This window comes from Dermacentor andersoni, chromosome 10, assembly GCF_023375885.2.
Source record: "Dermacentor andersoni chromosome 10, qqDerAnde1_hic_scaffold, whole genome shotgun sequence".
Lineage (NCBI taxonomy): Eukaryota > Metazoa > Arthropoda > Arachnida > Ixodida > Ixodidae > Dermacentor > Dermacentor andersoni.
Window position 1 is genome coordinate 262,501 of NC_092823.1, and position 12,500 is coordinate 275,000.

The 12,500-nt window shown below is 53.7% G+C and overlaps 3 non-coding genes across 3 annotated transcripts; 1 reads left to right on the forward strand and 2 right to left on the reverse strand.

Annotated features, from left to right (window-relative positions):
- Positions 1-245: 245 nt before the first annotated feature.
- LOC126525621 (5.8S ribosomal RNA) lies at positions 246-398 on the reverse strand. Its single transcript, XR_007598249.1, has one exon. It is a non-coding gene; the product is annotated as a 5.8S ribosomal RNA (ribosomal RNA).
- A 1,571-nt stretch (positions 399-1,969) lies between these two features.
- On the reverse strand, positions 1,970-3,784 carry LOC126525636 (small subunit ribosomal RNA). The gene has a single exon (XR_007598252.1). It is a non-coding gene; the product is annotated as a small subunit ribosomal RNA (ribosomal RNA).
- Positions 3,785-8,402: 4,618 nt separating this feature from the next.
- Positions 8,403-8,594, forward strand: LOC126525628 (U2 spliceosomal RNA). Its single transcript, XR_007598251.1, has one exon. It is a non-coding gene; the product is annotated as a U2 spliceosomal RNA (small nuclear RNA).
- The last annotated feature ends 3,906 nt before the right edge of the window (positions 8,595-12,500 follow it).

Sequence of the window (12,500 nt, forward strand, 5' to 3'; positions counted from 1 at the left end):
CTGCAGGTATCCGACTCCATCCTGCGGCGGTCTTGCTAGAGGCGCGCACTCGTCACGCTGCAGTAGTATTGCCTCGTTTCCGTCTTTTCGAAGAATTGGCACAACGGTTTGCCACCGTCTCCCTCTCGTGAGGCCGCTGGCGCGTGGCTTTAGCGCTCAACGTACTGTCCATGATGCCGACGCGGTCAAAACGAGTCGACGGACGCACGTTCCCTGTGCGCCGAAGTCTCTCTTGATATGTGATCCGACCCTCAGACAGACGAAGCCAAGGGAAGACCCAAGGCCGCAATGTGCGTTCAAAGAATCAGTGCTCAGTGTGTCCTGCAATTCACACCAAGTCTCGCAGCTGGCTGCGTTCTTCATCGACCCGAGAACCGAGTGATCCACCGCTTAGAGTCGTGAAAAATAGTTTGTTCAATTCAGTACAGTACAACCAGGGTTTTAGGCACGTGGCGTCTCCCTGTGTGTGGTTTCGAAGAGCGCCTTTCGGCGTGCGCTCCTCCAGTCTCGCTCTTTCGGCGGCCGCGTCTCAGCAGCTGAAAGCCTAATGGCACTCCACTCCTGCTACTCGCGCGTGTGTTTTGCGCCCACGCCTTCCTCGCTTGCCCTCGAGGCACCTTATGCCGTTTGCGCGCACTCGAAGCCGGTTTTACCTGCCAACCATCCACCGGACCCGTGTGTCTCGTGTGCACGTTCACATCGCTCCACTAAAAATTGCAAAGAGCGACAGAGCCATGATTAGGGCTAAGCCGCTGTGGAGTCTTTAACGGCTACACGGCCACGGGCAGGGCTTCACCCCCATCGACGTGCTTCGCTTCAGTCAGCAGTAGGTTCATAGAAGGGCCTCAAACACACACACACTTTCGCATCGGCAGATCGCCGCAGCATAACCGCTGTTGATCCAACAGCCTACTTGAGACGAAAGACAAGAGCCCGGCGCGCGTACTCGCGCAGCTCTCCAAAACCACTCGGCCAGTGCCAGGGACGGCTCCCTGCGCCGGCGCCACAACAAGTCTACTTGAGGCGGAAGACGAAGCCAGCAAGGGCCTGGCCGCAAGTGCGTTCGAATCCGGGACTACAGTCCCTCGTCTGTCCGTACTTCCTCTTTCGACGTGCGGCGCCTTCCCAAAGCGCACAAGTCCGCTAACCGCAGAACGCTTCCGACGTAGCAAAGCCGCGTTTCCTTCGGTACTTCGCAGCAACGCCGCCTTTCCCTCGGCGGCGGGCGAATAGCCTGCAGACGTCGTCGCATTAAACCGCGATCTCGACACCTCGCGCGTCACGAGCAGGAGCCGACCGGCAGCCTCCGGCCCTTTCGGACTCGGTGGCATTTGCCGCGGAGGACGGGAGAGCACTTTAGGCCACGGTTCCTTCCGTACTTGGCAGCCGCACCCTCATACCGACAGTTCCATGACCGACCGAGCGCCACACCGTTCCTTTAGTACTTGGGCGGCAACAAAGTCGGGTCGTTACTCCATACTCGCCGCAGGAAGCGACCGGCAGCCGCCAGCCTTTTCAGACTCGGCAGCGTTTGCCGCGGAGGACGGGAGAGCGCTCGCACCACGGTTCCGTGTGTACTAAGCGGCAGCGGCATTAGCTCTCGACCGTCAGTTCCTTGACCGACCGCACGCTTCGCCGTTCCCCTCGTACTGGGCAAAGCAGCAGGTCGGGTCGTCTTACTCCCATTCCGCGCAAGAGCGCCAAAGCGGACAGAAAGCCCACCCAGTGTGCGTTACGCCGTTTCTACCCGCGGGCGCGGCCAAGCCAACCGTCCAAGGTTGCAGCCGGCGTCCACTGGGCGCAACAAATTTGGCACGGGGCGCCCCTCAAATTCAGGCAGTCCCCGGCATGTTCGGGTATAGCCGTCCCCGCGTCCAAGCGGGGCCAGCGGCGGAAAGCGTCGGGCGCAGCGAGCTGCTTCACCCACACGGGGTAGAAACAATGGCGCTCGCCACCCTTCACAATCCGGTAATGATCCTTCCGCAGGTTCACCTACGGAAACCTTGTTACGACTTTTACTTCCTCTAAATGATCAAGTTTGGTCATCTTTCCAACAGACCGGCGCAACCGAAAGGCCGCGCCGGACATCGGTCCGAAGACCTCACTAAATCATTCAATCGGTAGTAGCGACGGGCGGTGTGTACAAAGGGCAGGGACGTAATCAACGCGAGCTTATGACTCGCGCTTACTGGGAATTCCTCGTTCAAGGGGAACAATTGCAAGCCCCTATCCCAATCACGAAAGAAGTTCCACGGGTTACCCAGTCTTTTCAGACAGGGATAAAGACACGCTGCTTCCTTCAGTGTAGCGCGCGTGCGGCCCCGGACATCTAAGGGCATCACAGACCTGTTATTGCTCTGTTTCGTGCGGCTAGGAGCCGCTTGTCCCTCTAAGAAGGTTGTAAGGTGCTGGGAACCCCGCACCTATTTAATAGGCTAGAGTCTCGTTCGTTATCGGAATTAACCAGACAAATCGCTCCACCAACTAAGAACGGCCATGCACCACCATCCACCGAATCAAGAAAGAGCTCTCAATCTGTCAATCCTCCCAGTGTCCGGGCCGGGTAAGTTTTCCCGTGTTGAGTCAAATTAAGCCGCAGGCTCCACTCCTGGTGGTGCCCTTCCGTCAATTCCTTTAAGTTTCAGCTTTGCAACCATACTTCCCCCGGAACCCAAACACTTTGGTTTCCCGGAAGCTGCCCGCCGAGTCATTTGAGTAACTCAGGCGGATCGCTGGTTGGCATCGTTTATGGTCAGAACTAGGGCGGTATCTGATCGCCTTCGAACCTCTGACTTTCGTTCTTGATCAAAGAAAACATTCTTGGCAAATGCTTTCGCAGTAGTTCGTCTTGCGACGGTCCAAGAATTTCACCTCTAGCGCCGCAATACGAATGCCCCCGTCTGTCCCTCTTAATCATTACCTCGTATTCCAAAAACCAACAGAACAGAAACGAGGTCTTGTTCTATTATTCCATGCAAGTTTATTCAGGCGACTCGCCTGCGTTGAGCACTCTAATTTTTTCAAAGTAAAAGCACCGGCCTTCTCGAGGCACACAATGAAGTGCACCAAGAAAGGACCGGCATGATGTTCAGTCCGAGCCGTCGCATCGGGTAGATGCACTACTCGTCTGGAACTGAGATCCAACTACGAGCTTTTTAACCGCAGCAGCTTTAGTATACGCTATTGGAGCTGGAATTACCGCGGCTGCTGGCACCAGACTTGCCCTCCAATTGATCCTCGTTAAAGGATTTAGAGTGTACTCATTTCAATTACGGGGCCTCAAAAGAGTCCCGTATTGTTATTTTTCGTCACTACCTCCCCGTGCCGGGAGTGGGTAATTTGCGCGCCTGCTGCCTTCCTTGGATGTGGTAGCCGTTTCTCAGGCTCCCTCTCCGGAATCGAACCCTGATTCTCCGTTACCCGTAACAACCATGGTAAGCAAGTAACCTACCATCGAAAGTTGATAAGGCAGACACTTGAAAGAAACGTCGCCGGCTCGTGGCCATGCGATCAGCACAAAGTTATCCAGAGTCACCACACAATACGGGCCGAAACCCGATCGATCTTGGTCTAATAAAAGCACCCGTCGCCCAAAGGGCTTCAGGCTCACTGCATGTATTAGCTCTAGAATTGCCACAGTTATCCAAGTAGGAAGAAACGATCTAAGGAACCATAACTGATTTAATGAGCCATTCGCGGTTTCGCCTTATTTCGGCATGTACTTAGACATGCATGGCTTAATCTTTGAGACAAGCATATGATTACTGGCAGGATCAACCAGGTAATCGTTCAACTGCGCGTCCAGCCTTTCAAGCAGGCCGGACGCCGTTTTTGCGATGCCGAGGCCACCTTCAGGCGCCCCAACACGCTTCGTTCTCGCAAAGGGTAGCACTTTGCACAGTCCGAGACGACGGCGTTCGAGCTCGCTACGGCGCCCTCCCCGCAGGGCCGGGTATCGCCACGCGGCAAGAAGCACGCAACATTCTCGATAGACCGGTTGTGTCGACTCGATCGCGGCTTGCGGTTTCTCTCGAGCCCGCAGCACTGGTGGACCGACCGACACTTGCAACGTAGCCGAGACGGCAAAGCCGCTAGGCGACGGGTCACGCCCGCGCCTTCGGCGCTTTCGTATTTGATTCGTCCGAGGACGATGCGGAACACACTTCGATATCGTGGAAAAAGCGTCGTCCGACAACCAGCCCCTAACGCATCAAGCGGATGAGGCTGCAGACGTCAGCTGTGGGATCCACGGGAGCGATACCGGGGACACGCTTGACGGGCACGAAGCCCGCCGCATATCAAACACCCAGGTCGCTTTGGGGGCGACTGCTCTCTGGGACCCCCATATAATAGCAGCGATAAGTACCCAGACCTCCATGGGGCCGTACTCGTGCCACTTTCGACGAGCGTTTGGCGAAAATCGTGCCGCCTCGTAACGCCGCGCGCAAGATTGAAAGCTTACGTCGGCAGCACAATGCCGAAGTCGTGAAAGCGCAGCGCGTCCACCGAATGCGCGAACGGCAATTTCTCGCTAATGGCCAGTACGGTTTCCTGCACAATTGCCTTTCTGTCGCCCTACGGGGCCCCCGGCCGATCGATTCGAGGCACGCTAGCACGGCCCCTTCGCCATTTCCGAGCACGCGTGCGAACAGTGCGGGCGGCGTGCTCGACGCCCCGGCTGACGTCGTTTCGCACTTTGTCTCTTCGCGTGCTCGCGGCAACGCCGCGGCCAACGACGACGTCTGCGCGGTTCTTTGCCGGTTCCCGGCGTGCTATAGTGCAGCCCTCTGCAGGGCGACACCGGCTCCGTCGTGTCCGTGCGGCGGCTTGTACGCAAAAGTTGCGCCAAAGGCGTCGCGCTCGCGCCGCCCCGGCACACGCGGTTTCGGACTTTGTCTCTTCCAGCGCTCGCGTAGTCGTGGGCACGATTGTCGACGTCGGAACGGTGCGCGGACTACGCCACGAGCACGCGCAAGCCGAAAATCGCACTACGGTACAATGTCGGCCGGGGCCGTACGGCCCCTTACAGTAGCAGCGATAAGTGCCCAGACCTCCATGGGGCCGTACTCGTGCGACGCGGCGGCGTACTGCGCCGAGCCGAGCGCCAATATTTGGCTTTTGCAGGGCGGATTCGAGCTCTGGCGATCGCCGCGGTACCGCCGCTCACCGATTCAAGGCACGCTAGCGCGGACCCTTCGCCATTTCCGAGCACGCGTGCGAACAGTGCAGGCGGCGTGCTCGACGCCCCGGCTGACGTCCTTTCGGACTTTGTCTCTTCGCGTGCTCGCGGCAACGCCGCGGCCAACGACGACGTCTGCGCGGTTCTTTGCCGGTTCCCGGCGTGCTATAGTGCAGCCCTCTGCAGGGCGACACCGGCTCCGTCGTGTCCGTGCGGCGGCTTGTACGCAAAAGTTGCGCCAAAGGCGTCGCGCTTGCGCCGCCCCAGCACACGCGGTTTCGGACTTTGTCTCTTCCAGCGCTCGCGTAGTCGTGGGCACGATTGTCGACGTCGGAACGGTGCGCGGACTACGCCACGAGCACGCGCAAGCCGAAAATCGCACTACGGTACAATGTCGGCCGGGGCCGTACGGCCCCTTACAGTAGCAGCGATAAGTGCCCAGACCTCCATGGGGCCGTACTCGTGCGACGCGGCGGCGTACTGCGCCGAGCCGAGCGCCAATATTTGGCTTTTGCAGGGCGGATTCGAGCTCTGGCGATCGCCGCGGTACCGCCGCTCACCGATTCAAGGCACGCTAGCGCGGCCCCTTCGCCATTTCCGAGCACGCGTGCGAACAGTGCGGGCGGCGTGCTCGACGCCCCGGCTGACGTCCTTTCGGACTTTGTCTCTTCGCGTGCTCGCGGCAACGCCGCGGCCAACGACGACGTCTGCGCGGTTCTTTGCCGGTTCCCGGCGTGCTATAGTGCAGCCCTCTGCAGGGCGACACCGGCTCCGTCGTGTCCGTGCGGCGGCTTGTACGCAAAAGTTGCGCCAAAGGCGTCGCGCTCGCGCCGCCCCGGCACACGCGGTTTCGGACTTTGTCTCTTCCAGCGCTCGCGTAGTCGTGGGCACGATTGTCGACGTCGGAACGGTGCGCGGACTACGCCACGAGCACGCGCAAGCCGAAAATCGCACTACGGTACAATGTCGGCCGGGGCCGTACGGCCCCTTACAGTAGCAGCGATAAGTGCCCAGACCTCCATGGGGCCGTACTCGTGCGACGCGGCGGCGTACTGCGCCGAGCCGAGCGCCAATATTTGGCTTTTGCAGGGCGGATTCGAGCTCTGGCGATCGCCGCGGTACCGCCGCTCACCGATTCAAGGCACGCTAGCGCGGCCCCTTCGCCATTTCCGAGCACGCGTGCGAACAGTGCGGGCGGCGTGCTCGACGCCCCGGCTGACGTCCTTTCGGACTTTGTCTCTTCGCGTGCTCGCGGCAACGCCGCGGCCAACGACGACGTCTGCGCGGTTCTTTGCCGGTTCCCAGCGTGCTATAGTGCAGCCCTCTGCAGGGTGACACCGGCTCCGTCGTGTCCGTGCGGCGGCTTGTACGCAAAAGTTGCGTCAAAGGCGTCGCGCTCGCGCCGCCCCGGCACACGCGGTTTCGGACTTTGTCTCTTCCAGCGCTCGCAACCATGTCGGGGCCGACGCCGACGACTGCGTGGTGTTTCAACGATTGCCGGCGTGACACAATGCAGCTGCGTGCGGGATGCCAGCGATTCCGTCGTGGCGGTGCGGCGGCTTGTACGCAAAAGTTGCGTCAAAGGCGTCGTGCTCGCACCGCCCCGGCACACGTGGTTTCGGACTTTGTCTCTTCGAGCGCTCGCAGCGATGTCGAGGCGATCGCTTACGTCTGCACGGTTTCCGGTGTGCTACAATGCAGCAGTCTGCCGCACTACACCTCTTGGTTGCCGAGGCCAGCACGGCAATTTACTGAAGCGAGCGCATTGCGCCCAGGCGGCAGCGGACTTTGTGCTTTCGGGAGTGCTCTTGCTGTAAAATTTGAACGGCTGCAGCTGCGCGAAGCAAGTGTACCTATTTTCACTCTCTCTCTGTCTGCCTTTGAGGCGACTGTAATTTCACTTTAAACGCAACTGGAGGCGGGAGCAACCTGATGAGAGTAGGTGGACTTCGGTACATGTTGTAATTTAGAAATTGCTTTCAAGCTTTGAGGACATACACCTTCGCGCCATCTGCTTTCCCCGTCTCTTTGGCACTTTATAGTATGTGCTGCATGCTCTGCATTCCAAAGAAACACGCCTGTGTCTCTCCCTCTCTCACGTTCTTCTTCTTTTTGTAGCTGCTGTTGTAGAAGATGCTATGCTCTTTAATCGCTGTAACATAGAGTGCTTGCACAAGCCAACAACTTTTGCGCGTTTTTTTTTTTTTTTTTTCTCTTCCCAAGACGTTTCTGCCATTATTCACTAACTCTCGTTCTTAGTATGCAATGGAGCGTTAGCTCGCGCCATCTACCTTTCTTTCTGTATTGCAAAGTCCGCAGGTTTTCCTAGTTCCGTACTCAGATGGCGCCAATGCGTTTTGGCGCCAGGTTCGAACGACCTCGCTGTACTCGTGTTTCCCATTTGAATGTTGCAAAGGGGTTTGCGACAGGGGGTGGTTCTTGTGCAAGGCTGAGCTTTCCAGCTGCGTTTAAGCTATGCTAGCATGTGTGCGTATATATATATATATATATATATATATATATAAATACACAAACACACACACACACACACACACATGCATATATACATACACACACACGGTAATGGTAAAGATGATGAGGTAGCACTTTTTTTTTTTTTTACAATGCCTGTGTTTCAGATGGCGATCTTTCTCCCCTCTATGTTTCCGGTGGGAAGGAGTGTGCAGCGTTTTCTATATTTATTTTGTCATTCACTTCTATGTTGCTCGTCTTCGTACATGGGGCATGCTACCTAATTCTACCGGTCGATTCGACACGTTGCGATCCGTCCCGGCCTGTGCCGTATCAAAATTTTCAGTGGGCCTTGCGGTAAATAAAAAGAAATGAAGGAAATGCGCGTAGTATATTACAATTGCACACGGGCTTGAAACGAAGCCCTCAAGGAAGGTCACCTTGAGCGGTCGCATTCAGACGGAAGTAAGCATTCCCCTGGCGCGTTTTTTTCCGCTCGCCTGTTCCGTTTTCTACGAGGTTGCCTTGGTTGGTTTCGCGTTACAAGCAAGCTTGCACTCGGGTCTCGTTTCTACGCGACAGCGTTTCGTTAACAGCGAAAGACTGAGGCGTTGCGAGTTCATCCGTGAGATAGGGAGCGTTGAGTCTGTACACAGGCTGAATTTTATAATATTGCCCACGCTGTTGCTGAGGTTACCCATGTCGGCAGGGCGCCCACAAGGCAGTAGTACAATGAAGTGAAGTGAAGGACATCGCTTCTCGGCCTTTTGGCTAAGATCAAAGTGTAGTATCTGTTCTTATCAGCTTAATATCTGATACGGGTTCTATATGGACCCACGATATTAAACCTATTTTTGGAAGTTGGCGGAGTGCTTGAAGCCTGCTTCACCTCCGCCGCAGGTCGGCCCGGTATTGCACTACCTCCGGGATCGGCCCCGCTCACTTAGGTGAGACTTCATTCAATCAAAATGAAGAGCACAAGCTCAACGCGAGCAGTGACTTGACACGCACCATTCCTATACTACACGCAACGATGCCGGTTCGCGGACCACGAGAGTAATTAAACTGCCACTCCATCTGTGTGTAGCGTCGCACTTGTTGCGTCGCAAATGGGACAGCCGCTCCAGCAAATTTCTAGTTATGGGCTTCGAGAAAAATTAATGAAAGCAAAAGAAAGAACCAGAATTCCTATTTGTCCGATGTCTCTGAATGATTGTCTCCTGTAAAGAGCCACTTGGGGGGATGGGGGGTAGGATTAGCCGTGGGGTTCGCAATCAATATGAATCCCACTCAAAGCCAACACTGGATTTTGGAGTTCACTATCGCTTGGATCCGTAAACCACCGCGGCCACGCAAGCTCGCCCTGCCGCCGAAATCCGCTGCCCAAGTGGAAGAAAGATTCCCTATGAAAGAAAAATAGAGTGCCCGATTTCTGGCAACTACTGTGCAGCCTTTGTGTACACATTTTCGCAGCAGTGGGACCGAGCGCCTCGAAAACAAACTTGTCGTATGCCCAAATGTGGCGAAATATATTCAAGGGTTAAAAGGTGCCTCATCTTTCTAACCTGTATGTTACGAAGACCTGTTGCTACCTTTTCATCATGAACATCATCATCATCATCATCCTGGCTACGCCCACTGCAGGGCAAAGGCATCTGCCATGATCCTCCAAGTACCCCGGTCAGGTGCCGATTGTCGCCATGTAGTCCCTAATCTAATCTGCCCTCCTAACTTTCTGCCACCCCCTGCTACGCTTCCCTCCTCTTGGAATTCAGTCTGTAACCCTTAATGGCCACCGGTTATCTTCCCCCCAGATTGCATGCCCTGCGCATGCCCATTTGTTTTTCCTGGTTTAAACTTTGGTGTCATTAACGAGCGTTTGTTCTCGCACACCCCAATCTGCTCTATTCCGATCCCCCCGTGACGCCACACCCATCATCCTTCTTTCCAGAGCCCGTTGCGTCGCCCTCAGTTACCCTTCGGTAATCCTCAAAGCTTTTTGTTGGGGCACTCGTGGCATCTTTCTCGTTTAATGAAGTCAAATTTTTTTCAGTTTTGGGGGAAAACTCAATGAGCTAGGCGCGATTGTGTCCCTGGCGCCGCTCTCAACAAGATGGCGGCGCCCATGCTTTTTGCCTGCAGGTTCGGCCCTACGCAGAACACGCCTGCCGGGCAGTGTAGCCACGTTGAAGGGGCAAAGCGTAGTGCAGTGAAGCGCTTGCTCGGGCGAAAAACGCAAATATGAGCCAAACAGGAATTTCCATTATTGGAAATTCCAGTTCAGTTTGCGCATTGCGTTCGCCTAAGGTAAAGAACACAAATGCGAGTGCCACAGCAGTCAAGTCAAAGCTTAGGATTGCGTATCATTTTTTTTTTTTTTCTTTTCGTGCCTTTTACTCCTGGCCTGCGTGGCCCTAGCGCGCATGCACACGAAAGTAATGAAATGCTGAAAACACGAAATAATGCGGTGCGGCTGTATCATATCTATTTTGTGCGCTTTGTTCTTTGTGGACTACAGCGGTGTGCGTCATGAGAAAGTTTCGGTGCCCTTCTTGGGTGACCAGTGAAGCTATATTTAAAACCACATTGATTTGTACGGTTATTGCTACAAACTGCGTGTGGGTGTTTTTCTTTTTCGCTGCCAACGATGGGTTATCGCAACCGCGATCGGTTCTGCTGCTACGCTAGACGCGTGCTTGCCAACGGTTGGCTCTATACGCGACCCGCGACGCGTGGTCGGCACATTCAAGCAGTCAATTGCAAACCGTTCCAAGAAAAAGGATGTACTCCACTTGCCACCTAGTTCGACGATTGTACTTTCTGACCCTCGAGGAAGCGCCGCCATCCCACGTTTTCTATAATACGATAAGATTCAGAGCGACCGCGACCACTTGTCTTTGTCAATATCTCGGAAACGCTTTCTTTGTTTTCTTTTTTTTTTTTTTTAAATCCAGATACTCAGACGCGCCCGTGTTCACGCGCACTTGTTCTCTCCGATAAGCAGGGAAGCTCGGTTGGGGTGGTGTCGGGCCTTGCGCATGCGCTGCTGAGCTCGTCGCTTCGCCGGCCGGTCGATGCTGGCGCGGTACTGGTAATGAACTTCGACGTGCATGGTGAAACGTCACTTTGTATTGCCACTGTAGACTAGCAATGCAATGCGTTTGCGAGCGATTGGATAAATGAGAAAGCGTGCACTGTCTACAGTTCATGCCCCTCTAGAGTAGTGGAAATGTTGCTCCAAGTGTTAGGTTTGTAATTTGCGCCTACGAACATGAACTAAACAAAGAAAATGGTCTGCAGCCGCCTTCGCTTCATAAAATTCCCGTACGAAGAAATTTCCGTGCGCGAATGAGAGAGCAAAAGAGAGAAACCATGTTAAGAAGAATGGCTGCCTTTTACGTGATCTCGCGCATGAAACCAGACGATAGATTAATTTTAGCCGTTCATTTTGATTTGCCGAATGTAAACCGGAACACTTTCTCCACGCGGTCTTCAGATTTGAATGGCAATCAATCACATCCTTTCTTTTTTTTTTTTTTTTTTCTGTTTCTTTCTATCTGGAACCGAAAGAATTCAGAACGCCATTTCAATCTTAGATTCGATTAGATATCGCGACTGGTATGCTGAAATATCACGCCTTATCTGGTGTTAACCTTCTTGATCACGGCAATAAAAAATCGCCAGTTCCCGAACTTTAATCGCGCCGAAGATGAACCGATATGCTGGATTCTTATTGTCATGATTTTATAGAAAGCGCTGGTTCTATGGCTAGCTTTGAGGAAAAGAAAAACATCGTTCAGGAATGTATAACTCTAAACAACTAAAAAAAAAAATCTGCCGGCAATTGGTACTACAACGAGAGTACTGAGAATACTGGAAAAGATGAAATCCAATCATGCTGAACTGAACTGAAATTATTTCATCAAGACATGCCCCGAAAAACGTGGCCACTTTCAATGATAATTTCAAATGTGATTTCTTTCTTTTTTTTTTCTTTACGACGGATAATAATTATCTTTCCAATGGCGGATGTGAAAATTTCAGAGCACGTCATTTTCGAAATCCCAAGGCCCCGGACGCATTCTCTCTTCTTTAAGTATTTTGGTGGTGCACACGGAGGAAAATTTCGCGCACGTAATTTATAAACTAGTAGTTGATTTTCTAGAAGAACACAAAGTGCTGACAAACGGCCAACCAGGACACAATTAAATTGGTATTACGCACGGTTTCGAAGCCGCGGTAACAAAAGGGTAACAAAGGGACGTTCATTTCGTGGTGTCGATTTCACGTCTCTCACAATAAAAAAAAAAAAAAATAATAATAATAAAAACTACTGCATAAAATGGGTTTTCCCAAACTGGATGGTTTCGATCAGCTTTTGAACAGCCCTTCCTTAAATTGAGTTGGCGTTGATTGAGCAGGTGCGGTTTTGGATTTTTGTAAATGGCATCAGTACTGGACAGTCCGTTCACTTGAGGATCAAAGGAGAAACCCCCCAAAAAAATATCATATCGTGGTGAGAGACGCGGCAGATGAGTACAATTATCGGCAGAAAAAAAAAAGGAAAACCGCCTCGTACTCAGAAGCCGCTCCTCTCACGTGTGAAGCTTCAAACAAATTGTTTTTCTTGAGACGCTCTATAAAGTTATACACAGCTCCTTAAATGCAGCACCCGCACACAAAGCCAAACGTTCCAAGCTGGAAAGAAAGCATGAAATTCGCGGTGCCCGTTTCCTGTGAAACAACGGGCAACAATACGCAAAGTCCGCTACCACGTCAGCCGGGGCGGCCACACCCCGCCCGCGCTTAAGCCACATATGGCGACTGAAAATGCTCGCCGCTCAAGCTG